Source organism: Cebus imitator, unplaced genomic scaffold, assembly GCF_001604975.1.
Source record: "Cebus imitator isolate Cc_AM_T3 unplaced genomic scaffold, Cebus_imitator-1.0 Scaffold158, whole genome shotgun sequence".
NCBI lineage: Eukaryota > Metazoa > Chordata > Mammalia > Primates > Cebidae > Cebus > Cebus imitator.
This window is the reverse complement of record NW_016107473.1, coordinates 2,935,571-2,948,966: the sequence shown is the minus strand read 5'-3', so window position 1 is coordinate 2,948,966 and position 13,396 is coordinate 2,935,571. Positions and strand designations below refer to the sequence as shown.

At 34.8% G+C, this 13,396-nt stretch overlaps 1 protein-coding gene across 2 annotated transcripts in view; it reads right to left on the bottom strand.

The window, feature by feature from the left end:
* GPC6 (glypican 6) overlaps nt 1-13,396 on the bottom strand; it is a 1,185,705-nt gene that overhangs the window by 313,894 nt on the left and 858,415 nt on the right. The gene's annotated exons all lie outside the window — the stretch shown is intronic.

Below are 13,396 nucleotides of genomic sequence, written 5' to 3'. Positions count from 1 at the left end.
AATTTATTTATTTATTTTTTTATAGATACAGGGTCTTGCTATGTTGCCTAGGGTGGTCTTGAACTCCTGGGCTCAAGTAATCCTCTTGCCTCAGCCTTCCACAGTACTGACTGGAATTAAATGCTTCAGTTCTACCCTTAAGAAATTAAAAATCTTATGGGAGAGACATAACTAATTAAGTTGTATGAGATTACAAAGCTTGTTAGTGGCAGAGCTGAGAGCAGGGCTCAAGTCTTCTGACTTGCATTTTAATATTCTATTTGCATTTTAAAAGGAAAACAGAACTCTATTTTCTGTCACCTGAAATATATAATGTCATACTGGGAATATCATCATACCATCTTATATTGTCATCTTTTCTTCTAAATAGACAAAGCATGTATAAATAATATAAGATAAAAATCATAAGGCTGTTTCCTATAATGTACATTTACGTCTTACTGAGGATCCTAATGCATGAACTCACCACTGGCTTATTAACAAGGCTTAGTTTTAGCTAGGTCCAGGATGAAATTTTTAAAAAATTGGGTCAGAAAACAGGCCCATGTCGGTTAATGGAGCACGGGAAGACTTGGGAAGGAAGGTTTTGCATTGGAAGAGTGGGTTCAGAGGAAGGTCTTAAAAGTAGGCACTGGAGAGCCACAGAAGGTTACAGGGCTGGGCACCCGGGGAGGATTATGGCACAGGGGATGGAAAGGCCCAAGCCTGGTTTAATTAACTCACTTGACACTTTTGTCAGCAACATACATTCTTCCTACCTAAACACAGCTTTGAGAGAGTCCTGGTTCCCTACCTAGAGTATTTATTAAAGAATTACAACCTAAAATGACTTAAAATTGTCAGAAAAGAGAAAGATGAGAAGCGCCAAAATAAATTTTTATTCCGTGTTACCAGTTCATATAGCGAGCGTAGCATGGAGCCACTAGTATGATAGTGTAATTATTATATAATTGCATAATTATTATATAATTGTATAAGAATATACTTACTATGTACACTTTTTAGTATACTTCAAAAGAGCAGTTTTTAAAAAGTGTATTTTAAATGCCTGTTGCAAAACCATTTGAAAATTTCTTATTCCATTGTCTCATTTTTTTCATTCAGTGTTTTTCCATTAATAAATGAAGACAAAACAACTCACAGTGTTTTGCGTGATAAAGGTAAACAGCAATATTTGAGTCTTTCCATAAAGTTTCTATTTTGCATTTGGAGTGTGAGCACATGACTCATGAAAATAAATATTTGCCTATTTTTTTTCTTTTTTTGGTTCCCAAATGTGCCACTTAGATGCATTTAATCAACAAACATTTACCTTTTAGAGACAGCATAGAGAAGAATCCAGGACCCACCTTTTATTATTGCATTTTCACTCACAGATACATTCCTTGTCAGTCCAAAATTGAGGAAGTATTCTTTCCCTGCATTATTCAAAACACAGTTGCTATTGAACAAAGTTATCTACTACTATAAGACCTTTCTTATAATGAGAACATCTAAAGCATTTATGAGCTAGTTCCACTTTTATTATTTGTGTAATATATGAGAGTTCTATACATACCAAAATAAGGTGCTGAACTGCTCTCTACTGAGATGAAACCACCTACAACACAGATGCTTGACTTTAGATGACTTAAAGATGGGGCTTCAGGTGAGCAGAGTCCATGGACATAGGATCAAGTGGCGATTTGCAGAGGAGCTGCATTTTTCAGGTGAGCATGACTGAAAGAGGCTGCTGTTGATAACGTGGAACATTTCAGTACCTTTAATGGTGCAAACATTTACTGTTGTTCCCAATGTCAAGCTGCGCTGCACCTGAGCTTATTAGGCTCTCCCACAGGGATGTGGACAAGATCTGCTGCCCTTGAACTGAGAACTAATAATGTATAGTGTAAAATGGAAGGCTGGTAAATAGGCCCTAGGGAAAGCTGCTGCGCTGCGTGGGCAGAGGAAAAGAGAAACGAGAAAAGGGAGAGAAGGACTGAGAGAAATGAGACCCAGGGCACTGTGCTAGGAATCACAGGCTGTAGGTTCGGTCCTGGTTTCAACATTAACCAGTTTGCCTAACACAATGTCCAGTGCTTAGCAGATGCGTAATAAATGAATGACCTCTTGTAATTCTTTCAACCTATTGACTGTAATATTCCCCCAGTATATCTTCTTTTACATGCTCACACACTGTTATGGTGAGAAACAACATAAATGCTCTTTGTAGAAATACTTTGAGGACTAAAAATGGTTCATGGCTGGGCACAGTGGCTCATGCCTGTAATCCCGGCACTTTGGGTGGACGTGGTGGGAGGATCACAAGGTCAGAAGATCAAGACCATCCTGGCTAACACGGTGAAACCCCATCTCTACTAAAAATACAAAAAATTATCCAGGCATGGTGGCACATGCCTGTAGTCCCAGCTACTCGGGAGGCTGAGGCAGGAGAATCGCTTGAACCCAGGAGGCGGAGGTTGCAGTGAGCTGAGATTGCACCACTGCACTCTAGCCTGGGTGACAGATCAAGACTCTGTCTAGAAAACAAACAAATAAACAAACAAAGGTTCACGTATTTCTGAAAGAAATTATTACCATTAGCATTATTGCTATATACAGAGAAAAGGCCAGTAAGAGTCAACATTCAATAAGAAAATGAAAGTATTCACCCAGGCTATTTTCTATCACCCACGAATTCAGGGATAGATGGAATCATAGATTTTAACTGGCCTTGCAAGTGGCCAGTTGGACCAAACCAAGTGACTCATCTCAATAAATTCAGATCCCTAGAAAATACTAGCCTGAAGGTGACCATCGAAACACTGAACTCCAAAGGCAAAACCACAGTAAGCTCTGCAGGGTTCTAGGGTTGGGAGATGTGGACTGAGGATATTAGAAAGCCAGTCTTTGTAGAAGTGACCCCAAATGTAGCCATGCAGAACCTAATACCTGTCTTTCAAGTCCTCTTCTTAATATTTCTGGACATTATAACAATCTTGGCTTCATTTAGATAAAGGAAAATGGTATCTTTGCCTCTTCAGAGTAATGTATTAAACACTGAAATGTGAAGAAATCTAAGTATTCAAAAATTTCATACAGCTACTTAGATTTTTTGCCTTTGCTGCCTCATTTCCTTCAAATAAACAGCAAGAATAAAAACTGTATTTGCTTAGCATTCTTCTTCACTTATGTTGAATTATCTCTGTGACTTTGGACAACTTACTTATTTGAGTCTGATTGTCTTCATCTGTAAATATGGGACATTGTATCAATGAATATCTGCAGTTTCTTATTACAAAGTATTTTTGGTTCGGGGTACATGTGAATGTCTGTTACATAGGTCAACCTATGTGCTCATATACAGAATATTTCATCACCTAGGTATGAAGCCCAGTAGCTAATAGCTGTCTTTTCTGTTCCTCTCCCTCCTCCCACCCTCTATTCTCAAGTATCTGCAGTTTCTATTAATTCTAATGCATGCTAAGAATAGGTGAAGTCCACAAGTCTAAAAAAAATCAATACCAACATTTCTAACTCATGCCACTTAAAATCTACTTGAATTTATTTTTCCTTCTTGCCAGCTTTAAACATAACATACAAGACACAAATATGTTCTAAGCCACCTGATAATTTACATCAACCAAAAGAAAATGGTTTATTGTAACCCTAAGTGCCAAGTGACCAGGCACTTATGAAAGGGTTACAATAAATCATTTTTCTTTTGGTTGATGTAAATTATCAGGTGGCTTAGAAAACCAAACACCACACATTCTCCCTCATCAGTGAGTGTTGAACAATGAGAACATATGGACACAGGGAGGGAAACATCACACACTGGGGCCTGTCAGGGGGTGGGGGTCAAGGGGAGGGAATAGCAGTGGGTAGGGGGATAGAGGAGGGATAGCATTAGGAGAAACATCTAATGTAGATGACGGTGTGATGTATGCAGCAAACCACCATAGCACGTGTATAGCTATGTAACAAACCTGCACGTTCTGCCCATGTACACCAGTACTTAAAGCACAATAATAATAATAAGTGCCTGGTCCCAAGATCCCCTATTGTGTACTCCTATCTTCCATCAACCTTCCAATGAAAAAAGACAAATGGCAAACTTTTATAATGGATTCAAAAAAGTGTCAATGCATTTATAAAGTAAGCAAATACTTTATCTTTTAATAAAAAAACTAGTTTCAAATTGGTGCAGCAGATGAGAAGAAATAGGAAATAATTTTTACCTGAAGTAAAATGTCACACTGGGGGATTAGCTTATTGCCTATTTGTTCATTTGCAAATAGAATCTCCTACATGCACCTTCAGTTTCTCCCCAAGCAAGCCATAATATGCAAAAATACCCATGAATGTGCACCAATAAGATTTTTTTAAATAAATATCAAGAAGAGAAAATTTACATCTTATACACAACATTGTATCTCTTTATTTCTGAAGCAAACATAAGAATGCTACTTATTATTTTTAATCCCCAAACTTATTTTGAAAACAAGAATGTCAAATGATTCCTGTTTGGAAATTATAGGAATATATGTCCATAAGACATTTAAGATGAATTATTACAATGAATCTGTTATAAAAACAGTATATTTTATGGGTCAGAATGACACAGAATATTTATCTTTGTCATGAGAAAGAGTCTCTGTGAATTAGTTATGGCTTTAGCTCTCTAGAGTAATCAATTCTCTCCTCACTTGTGGGATAAATATATTTTACTGCAGTCATCATGCATTCATGGAGACTGTTAAGGGCGTCAGACTTCTCTTAGGATCATGGGTATATAAATTTATTTCTATGGGTGTAGCCCCACACGATATGCATACTGACTATATTGAGCAGAAATTTGCAGATTTATTCCCAAATGAGTGAAAAATGTGAAGAAATTATATATATATATATTACTCTTATTGTCCTGTCAAATATTTTGCTTTCTCATTTATTCAAATAATGTGCATCAGGACACTTCAGCAAGATTAAATACCTGCCTCATAGGAAATCAGACAACAGCATATGAAAGTCGAATGTCTCATTTTTTCCTATTCAGAAGATCATTTATAAATGCCTCAGGCTCACATTCATACACTAAAGAAACAATTCAATATATTAAAGGAGACCAATGTGAAGTCCAGTTGTAGTGTAAATGGACCTATTTAATGGAGAATCAGAAGCTTCCCAGCAAGCTAGGTCCTTCGCATGCTCTTGTCTGCATTTCATCTTATAGGAACCCTGGTAGATTCCAAAAGAAAAGCATGATATTGATTTTGACAAATATTCTTAAAATTTATTAATATTAAAGAAACTGTGTACCTAGCAATTTACTTTGCTTCTTTCTCTGCATACATCATTTTACAACTCTCTACATAGGCTAAGGAAAGTAACAGGATTGGTCTACATGGGTCAAATATCAATTAATCAATGATTTGTTTCTGAAATGTCTAAGTGCTTGACATCTTATAGGTGAAACATCTGACTCTTTTTCAGTTTACATTAAACTACCTGGCCTTGTAAAGCCAAAGCTATGAAACAAGAATCCTATGAAATGCATCAAAAATAGAACTAAATGACAATGAAGAGTCATTGTCATTAAATTTATTAATGAACAGCATGTCTGGTTTTCATTAGTTCATATAAATGCCTGGGGTTTTATTTTTGACCTAGCCTATGAGCCCTCATACACCTACATATTTTCTCAGAGCCAGAGAACTTGCGTCAGTGCTTTTAGTTGTTTCTGATATTAGCAGTGTTTTTGAATGAGAGTAATTTCCTAGTGTGGTTTTCTATTTACAGAGCATTGATGATATTTTCTTTTTAATACTTTTAATGACTACAAATAGAACGATTGTATTGGTCAATAGGTCTGTGAGACTTGATTGTCTCAAATTAAAATGACCATGGAGGAAGAGGGCAAGACAATTCAATGCAAATTTGATGGTTACTGGGGGAAAGGATAATTGATGATATGTTAATCAAAAATATGATTATAACCAAATCCCTGATAATTTATTCCCCAACAGTGTTGCATTTCTCTTTATTGTGATAAAAAATGGATAACATAACATTTACCATCTTAACTACTTTAAAGTGTACAGTTCAGTGGTGTTAAGTATATTTACATTATTGTGAGACAGATCTCCAGAACTTAATACTGCAAATCTGAAACTCTATACCTATTAAATAATAACTTGCCTCATTTTAATAATACCTCTATTTGTACATTGTTTTATTGTTTTTAAATGACTTTCACGCACATTAATTACCTAATTTGGCATTTCCTTTACCCAAAATGTTAAAGATACTAGGTAAACTTGAGCACTTACTGTGTGTTGAGCAGTGTATGCATAATAGGTATTAACAATATTATCAAATGAATCACTGTGAGAACTACACTTTTCTGAGTTGATGGCCTTACATGTCCACATGTTCCATTCATATGAAGTCTAAGACCTTTTCCAAAAAATGTTTTACTACGGGAAATATAAAGTATATTAAACATAGTATTATTATTAATAGAAAGTTCAATAGATGCTAACTTCATAGTCTTTTTTTTTAGTTTAAAATAGTCTTCTTTTCATATGGACATTAAAAAAAATTGTCCTGTATTTTATTCTCATTCTTCAGTATCTTCCTAGTGACAATGAATATTATGATGAGTGTCATGCCACAGTCATGAAATATTATGGACTTACTGCAGCAAAAGTCAAGTTTTGAGGAAAATGGTCCCACCAATTCACTTACTTCTGGGTTGATAACCTACACACTCACACGTGTTCATCGTCACATCTAACATTTAAGAATTCATCTGCTCTTAGCTGCTTAAAGTCTCTATACAGATGAGTATTCTGTTTGCTTATAAGTAGAGACATGGCTAACTTCCAATTTATTAGTCTTTTCATCTGTTATGGTGTAACACCAAAGATTAAGACTTGGATACAAATGCGGATTTTTATTTCTGACCTGGATCATGAGCTCTGTGATTTAGGACAAATTACTTCTCTCAGTCTCAGTTCTCATCTAAAAAAATGTAGGCAACAATGCTATGTCTCAGGAGTTATCAGGAAAAAAAATCATATGTGATAATGGATGAGAGAGACTCTGAAACAATAAAGATCCTCTCAAATACATTGGCTTATACACAGGAGCCTGGCTAAGGGCAGGATCCATTCATTCAAAGGTATGTGTATGAAGCATTGCAGCTAGAATCCTATTTTCCCAACAACTCGCATGGAAATATTTTTTCAGCAAGAAAAAAAAAAAGGTCCTGAGACATATTTAAATCTCTGATTCCATGGCAGGTTCAGTAATGTAGTCCCTTCTCTGCTCCTGTAAAACTAAAAATTGTTTTTCTCAGTTTACAAATTCCCATAAAATATAATTCTGTATTTTAAAGTAGAATTCTGTATTTTAGGTTTTCAGCACCAAACCAAATTTAAGACATTTCTGTTCTATTAAAAATAATCATTCTGTGTTTAGCTCCAGAAACTGGTAAAAAGTAAAAAATTATAGGAAGAATCCTTTCCAGCAAAACGTTTGCTTATTTCCTCTACATATTAATATATGCATTTTGAATATCTTTTGAGTGCTATGTGGCTTGCTCTATTTGGGTGGCATTCTCAGTGATCAGAGACAATGCCTCCTCTGTTTTTCTGTTTTCTACTTCTATCCACACAGGCCTGAGAGTAAAATAGTGTATGTAATAAGCATTAGTAAATATCATTGCCATCTGTACTTCCCTGATCCCCTTTTCTGTTTACCATAATAGGTTGAGTTTTATTTCAATTTTATGCATTATCGGAATAGGCTATTAAATGTTCTCTCCTTCCCCAATTTCTCCCCCTCCATCTATCTCATGTAATAATATGGCAAATCTGAAGCTCCACTCTGATCCCATGACTCTTTTGTTAACAAACTATGAGCTGATCCTTACTCTCAAGAGCTGTGTCATTCAACAAGTCAGTCACTAGCCACATGTGACTATTGATCACTTGAAATGTAGCTAGTCCAAATTAAAATACCCTGAAAATGTAAAACTCACAGCAGATCTTGAATAGTTACTAAAAAAAATTATTGCATTAATAATTTTTGTATTGATTACATGTGGAAATGATAATATTTTGGATATATCGAGTTGAATAAAACATTACAATTAATTTCACCTGCTTGTTTTACAGTTCTTAATGTGTCTACTAGAAAATTATATATTATATCTGTGACTTGAATTACTGGTTCCCATTATTTTTCTATCAAAAGACACTTATCTAGAGAACCAAGTTTAAATCTTTGAGACTGGTATAATTCCCACCCTCACCTTTACTTTCTACTACTCTTTTTATATACCATATTTTAGCAAAATTTTAAAAACTCACTGGTGCCAATACATTCCTTTCCAAATGCTTCTCTCTCTTTGGGTCTTTCAATTTTATCTATGTATACCTTGGGGAATTCAACACTGCTTATTACTTGCTATCTTAACCTATAGACATGCTTCTTTCAAGGCAGTATGTAAATCTAATTTTTATTTGTATTCCTCCGAGCTCCTAGGATGATCCTTTTCCTGTAGGTGATACAACTGCCAGACAGAATAGAGGATGCCCAGTTAAATTTGTATTTTGTATAGCCAATGAATAATTATTTAATATTACAATATTTAGGACATACTTATACTAAAAAATATTTATTGTTTATCTGAAATTTAAATTTGACTGTGTGTCCTGTGTTTTATTTGCTAAATTTAGCAAAGTTACATAGTAAGCATTCTATGATTCTTTATTAAATGATTGCACTAGAAAGCATACATATAAAATATTTAAGTGATAATTAAGTGAAGGAAAAAGTTTGCATGAGTGACACAGAGCTCTGATTATCTTATATACTTTCTTGTTTACAATTTCTTAAAAACTAAACCAATAATTACAATACAATCATAAAGCTTAGCTAATAAGAAGGAACAGTATATCTTACTGTATTTTTCCTTTTATAAAGGAGTGGTCATATTTTGATGCAAATTTGGAAAAAAATTGATGGAAAACATTCCTGATAACAGGCAATGGGAAATGGCATCCCCAACAGGAATACATGTCTGCATCTTTCTTTCATGACTTATCAGTTTGAAGTAAACCACATCTAGGGTTTATATGTAATATCTTACGTTTATATTTAAAAAGTTTTTTGGTACTGCTGGGGTAATAGGAGAAGCAAGAGGTGGCAGTAATTTCCATTACAGACCTTCCTTCACTGACACCCAGATATAAATATACTTTTGTTTAAAGTTAGCTGATTAAGCTTGCAGACTCTTAGAGACCTATCATTTGTTTATCTAGAACTATTGCTCTCCTGTCTATATCCTGTTAAAGCTGTACAATTACTCTATGAAGACTAAGTATGAAGAAAGACTTCAGCTGTTTCATTTCTTCAAAGAAATAACACAAGTAACATCCTCAAGCTCTGTGACTAAATCTAGTGTCACTGTAAACTTGACTGATGCCCTCATATAAACTTGGCACCAAGATAAACAAATTCATTGTGAAAAAGGCACAGTCCTGTGCTGAATTTATTTTCCTTAAGTATTTGTCAGCAGTAATAAGACTCTCTTTCAAATTTAATTAAAATATTACATTTTCAAATGAATACATTTAGAGTGCAGGGCCAATTTTCTTTATGCTTTTGCCTGTGCTAGCATCATCTTAAACTTCATAGGAACTCTGCATATACACTGAATACTCAGTGAGCTCTCCCTAAGACTAGATATGCTGATCACATCCAGATGGTCTCACTTAAGAAGTGAGACTTCTTCCATCAGGTCACTAAATAATAAAATCACATAACTCCTGCATCCTGAAAGCAAGTGTTCATTCTTTAGAATCACTTAGAATTAAAAATACATGTTAAAATGTCCATATTACTCAGAATGATCTACAGATTCAATGCAATCCCTATTAAAATTCCAGTGATATTTTTTTTTTTACAAAAATGGAAAAGACAATCCTAAAACTTATATGAAAACACAAAAGACTCAGTTTAGCTAAAGCAATCTTGAGCAAGAACAAAGCTGGAGGCATTGCACTAATGAATTTCAAAATAAACTACTGAGTTACAGCAATCAAAACAGAATGGTACTAGGACAAAAACAAACATATAAATTAATGGAACAGGATAAGATCCAGAAAGAAATCCACACTTTTAAGGTCAATTAACCTTCAAAAAAGGTGTCAAGAATACACAATGGGAAAAAGGACAATTTCTTTAATAGATAGTGTTAGATATCCATGTGCAGAATGAAATTGGACCATTACCTCACACAATATAAAAAATAAATTCAAAAATGAATTAAATACTTACCATAATACTGTTAGAAGAACAAACAGGAAAAAAAAACCTTTTGACATTGGTATTGGCAATGATTTCTTGAATATGACACCAAAAGATGAGGAAACAAAAGCAGAAATAGACAAATGGAAGTACATTACAATAAAGACCTTCTTCAAGTTAAGAAAATAATCAATTGAGTAAAAAGGCAATATAAGAAATGGAGAAAATCAATATGAGAAATGGAGAAAGTATTTGTAAACCATTTATCTAATAAGGGATTTCTGTCCCAAATATATAAGGAACTTAAACAACTCAGCGCAAAATCAAATAATCCAAGTTAAAATGGGCCAGAAATAGACTTTTCTCAAAAGAAGACATACAAATGGTCAAAAGGTATGAGATATCACCTCATACCTGCTGGAATGGCTATTATCAAAAAGACAAAAGATTAGGTTGGTGAGGATGTGGAGAAAAGGAAGCTTGTCTACACTGTTGGTAGAAATGCAAAATAGTATAGCCACTGTAGAAAACAGTATGGAGGCTCCCCAGAACTAAAAAATAGAACTACCATATGGTCTAGCAATCCCAGTTCTAGGACTACATCTAAAGGAAATATTAGTATCTCAAAAAAATTTATACTCCCCGTGTTCATTAAGGCACTATTCACAATAGCCAAAAGATAGAATCAACGTAAGTATCCATCAACAGATGAACAGGTAAAGAAAATGTGTTATATACACACAATGGAATACTGTGCAACATTAAAAAAGAATGAAATTCTGTCATTTGCAACAATATGGATGAATTTATATTACATTAAGTGAAATAAGCCAAGCACACAGAGACAAATATGCATGATCTCAATTATATGGAAGTCTTAAAAATCAAGATTCATAGAAGCAGAGAATAGAATGGTGGTTGGCAGGGGCAAGTGGGTGGGGAAAATGGAGAGATGGTGTTCAAATGGTACGAAGTTTCAGTTATGCTAGATGAATAATTGCTGGAGCTCCAATATAGAGCATGGTAACTACAGTTAATAATATTCTATTGTATATTTGAAATCTGCTAAGACAGTATATCTTAAATGTTCTCACCACCCACCCAGACACATAACTATGTGAGGCGATGGATATGTGAATTAGCTTAATCATGAGAATCATTTCACATTGTATATATATCTCAAAACATTACGTTGTACACTGCAAATATATATAATTTTTGTCAATTATCCCTCAATAAAGCTGGAAAATAAATAAAATATGTTTGGGCTGCCTTTAAAATACACACACACACACACACACACACACACACACACCCCAAATTTGGTCTCGGGTTTTGTGAGTTTTTCCTTGCCAGTTACCATAGTGAGGAAAGAAATTAAAAGGGGTTATGACTGTTGTGTTCTTTTCATTTAGGTGATTCTATAATTCAAGTTGAAACTGATGATCCCAGACACCCGTATCTCCTGGTCATCATCATCTTTCATATTTTAATGGGTAGGGACTGCACCAAGTTTTAAAGATTAGATTTAAATAACCACCTAGTGAATATGAATTCACGGATCACTGGCTCCAGAGGTCTAAGTAGCAAAATTAATTGCTTGTCGACTTGGGCTGGCTACATCTGATTATACTTCTAATACAAACTTTGTTGTGTGGTTTCTTGCAGAACTCCACAGTTATCTGCCTGCTTTGTTGCCCAAAAGTGAATCAAAATATTATCTTTGCTACAATTTTGAAATACTTTATTGATTTCTTTGCAAAAGTAGAATCAGATAGGTAGAAGGCATAGCCCATTTCCACAAGGTAGCTAAAGCCATTTAAGAAGAGGAATATCAACAAGACCAGAATCCTCTTGGTTTTTTTTGTTTCCGTTAAATAAAACTAAAGTTCCAAGCTGCATGTTTATATCCTGTTACAGAAATGGTAAGGATCCAAAGCTGCTGCAGTGGCTTTTCTAGTTTTAATTTCTCGCTTTACATTTTTACCATTTTCATAAACTGGTCAATAGATGATATTATTACTTTCTCAATCAACTTGAAACCAAAAATATTATCTTTGATGAAACATTTGTATATTTATTCTTGTTCAGTATTTCACAGCATTGCAAAAAGTGGATTGTAGCTACATTGCAGTGAATAGATAACTCTTAATGAAATGATAGAAACACACTGGCACCCACTGACTGACGTTTTGTGACAGGATGAGGCCTCTAAAATGCAGAGAACCTCCCAAAGCAACATGAATTGGCTTTTAGTTTCAATTCTGAGATCCTATAAAAGCCATGAACAGTTCTAATTTTCCACATCTACTGCCACACGATCTACTAATTTCAAACATTATAATATATTGGCAGGTGAGGGGTGACAGTGTTAGAGTAATTGTGTGCTAAATAGGTTACAGAGTCAGACAGCTGGGGTCCTAATCTTGGTTCTTCCACTTACTCTGTGGGCTTGATCAATTTCCTCACCCACCCAAACTTATCCATAAAATAGAGATCATCATAATAATATTCATTTTGTGAATTGATGTAGTAAGTAATGCTTATTAAAAACAGTTATTAAAAATAAAATCAGATCAAATTTAAAAACTGTACAAGTTTATACAAAAGAACAGTTTGCAAATCAGGAGACCTAAAACTACAGGTGGTTAGAAGCCACACTCACAGCCATGACAGCCCAGCTTATAAAGCATAAAAGAGAGAGTATTTTAACCTTTTTCATGATCGGCTATTATACATTAGCATTCTTTTTAAGGCAAGCAGAGCTGTTTAGGCTGACTTGTCTATAGCTGATTGATTTTATTTCACTGTCTCATGCTAATAAGAATGTATAATGATATGGTTTGGCTGTGTCCTCACCCAAATCTCATCTTGAAATGTAGCTCCCATAATTCCCAATGTTGTGGGAGGGACCTCATTGGAGGTAATTAAATCACAAGGGTGGGTTTTCCCATGCCGTTCTCATGATAGTGAGTAAGTCTCACAAGAGCTGATGGTTTTATAAAGGGCTGTTCCCCTGCACATGCTGTCTTGCCTGCCACCATGTAAGATGTGCCTTTGCTCCTCCTTCACCTTCTGCCATGACTGTGAAGCCTTC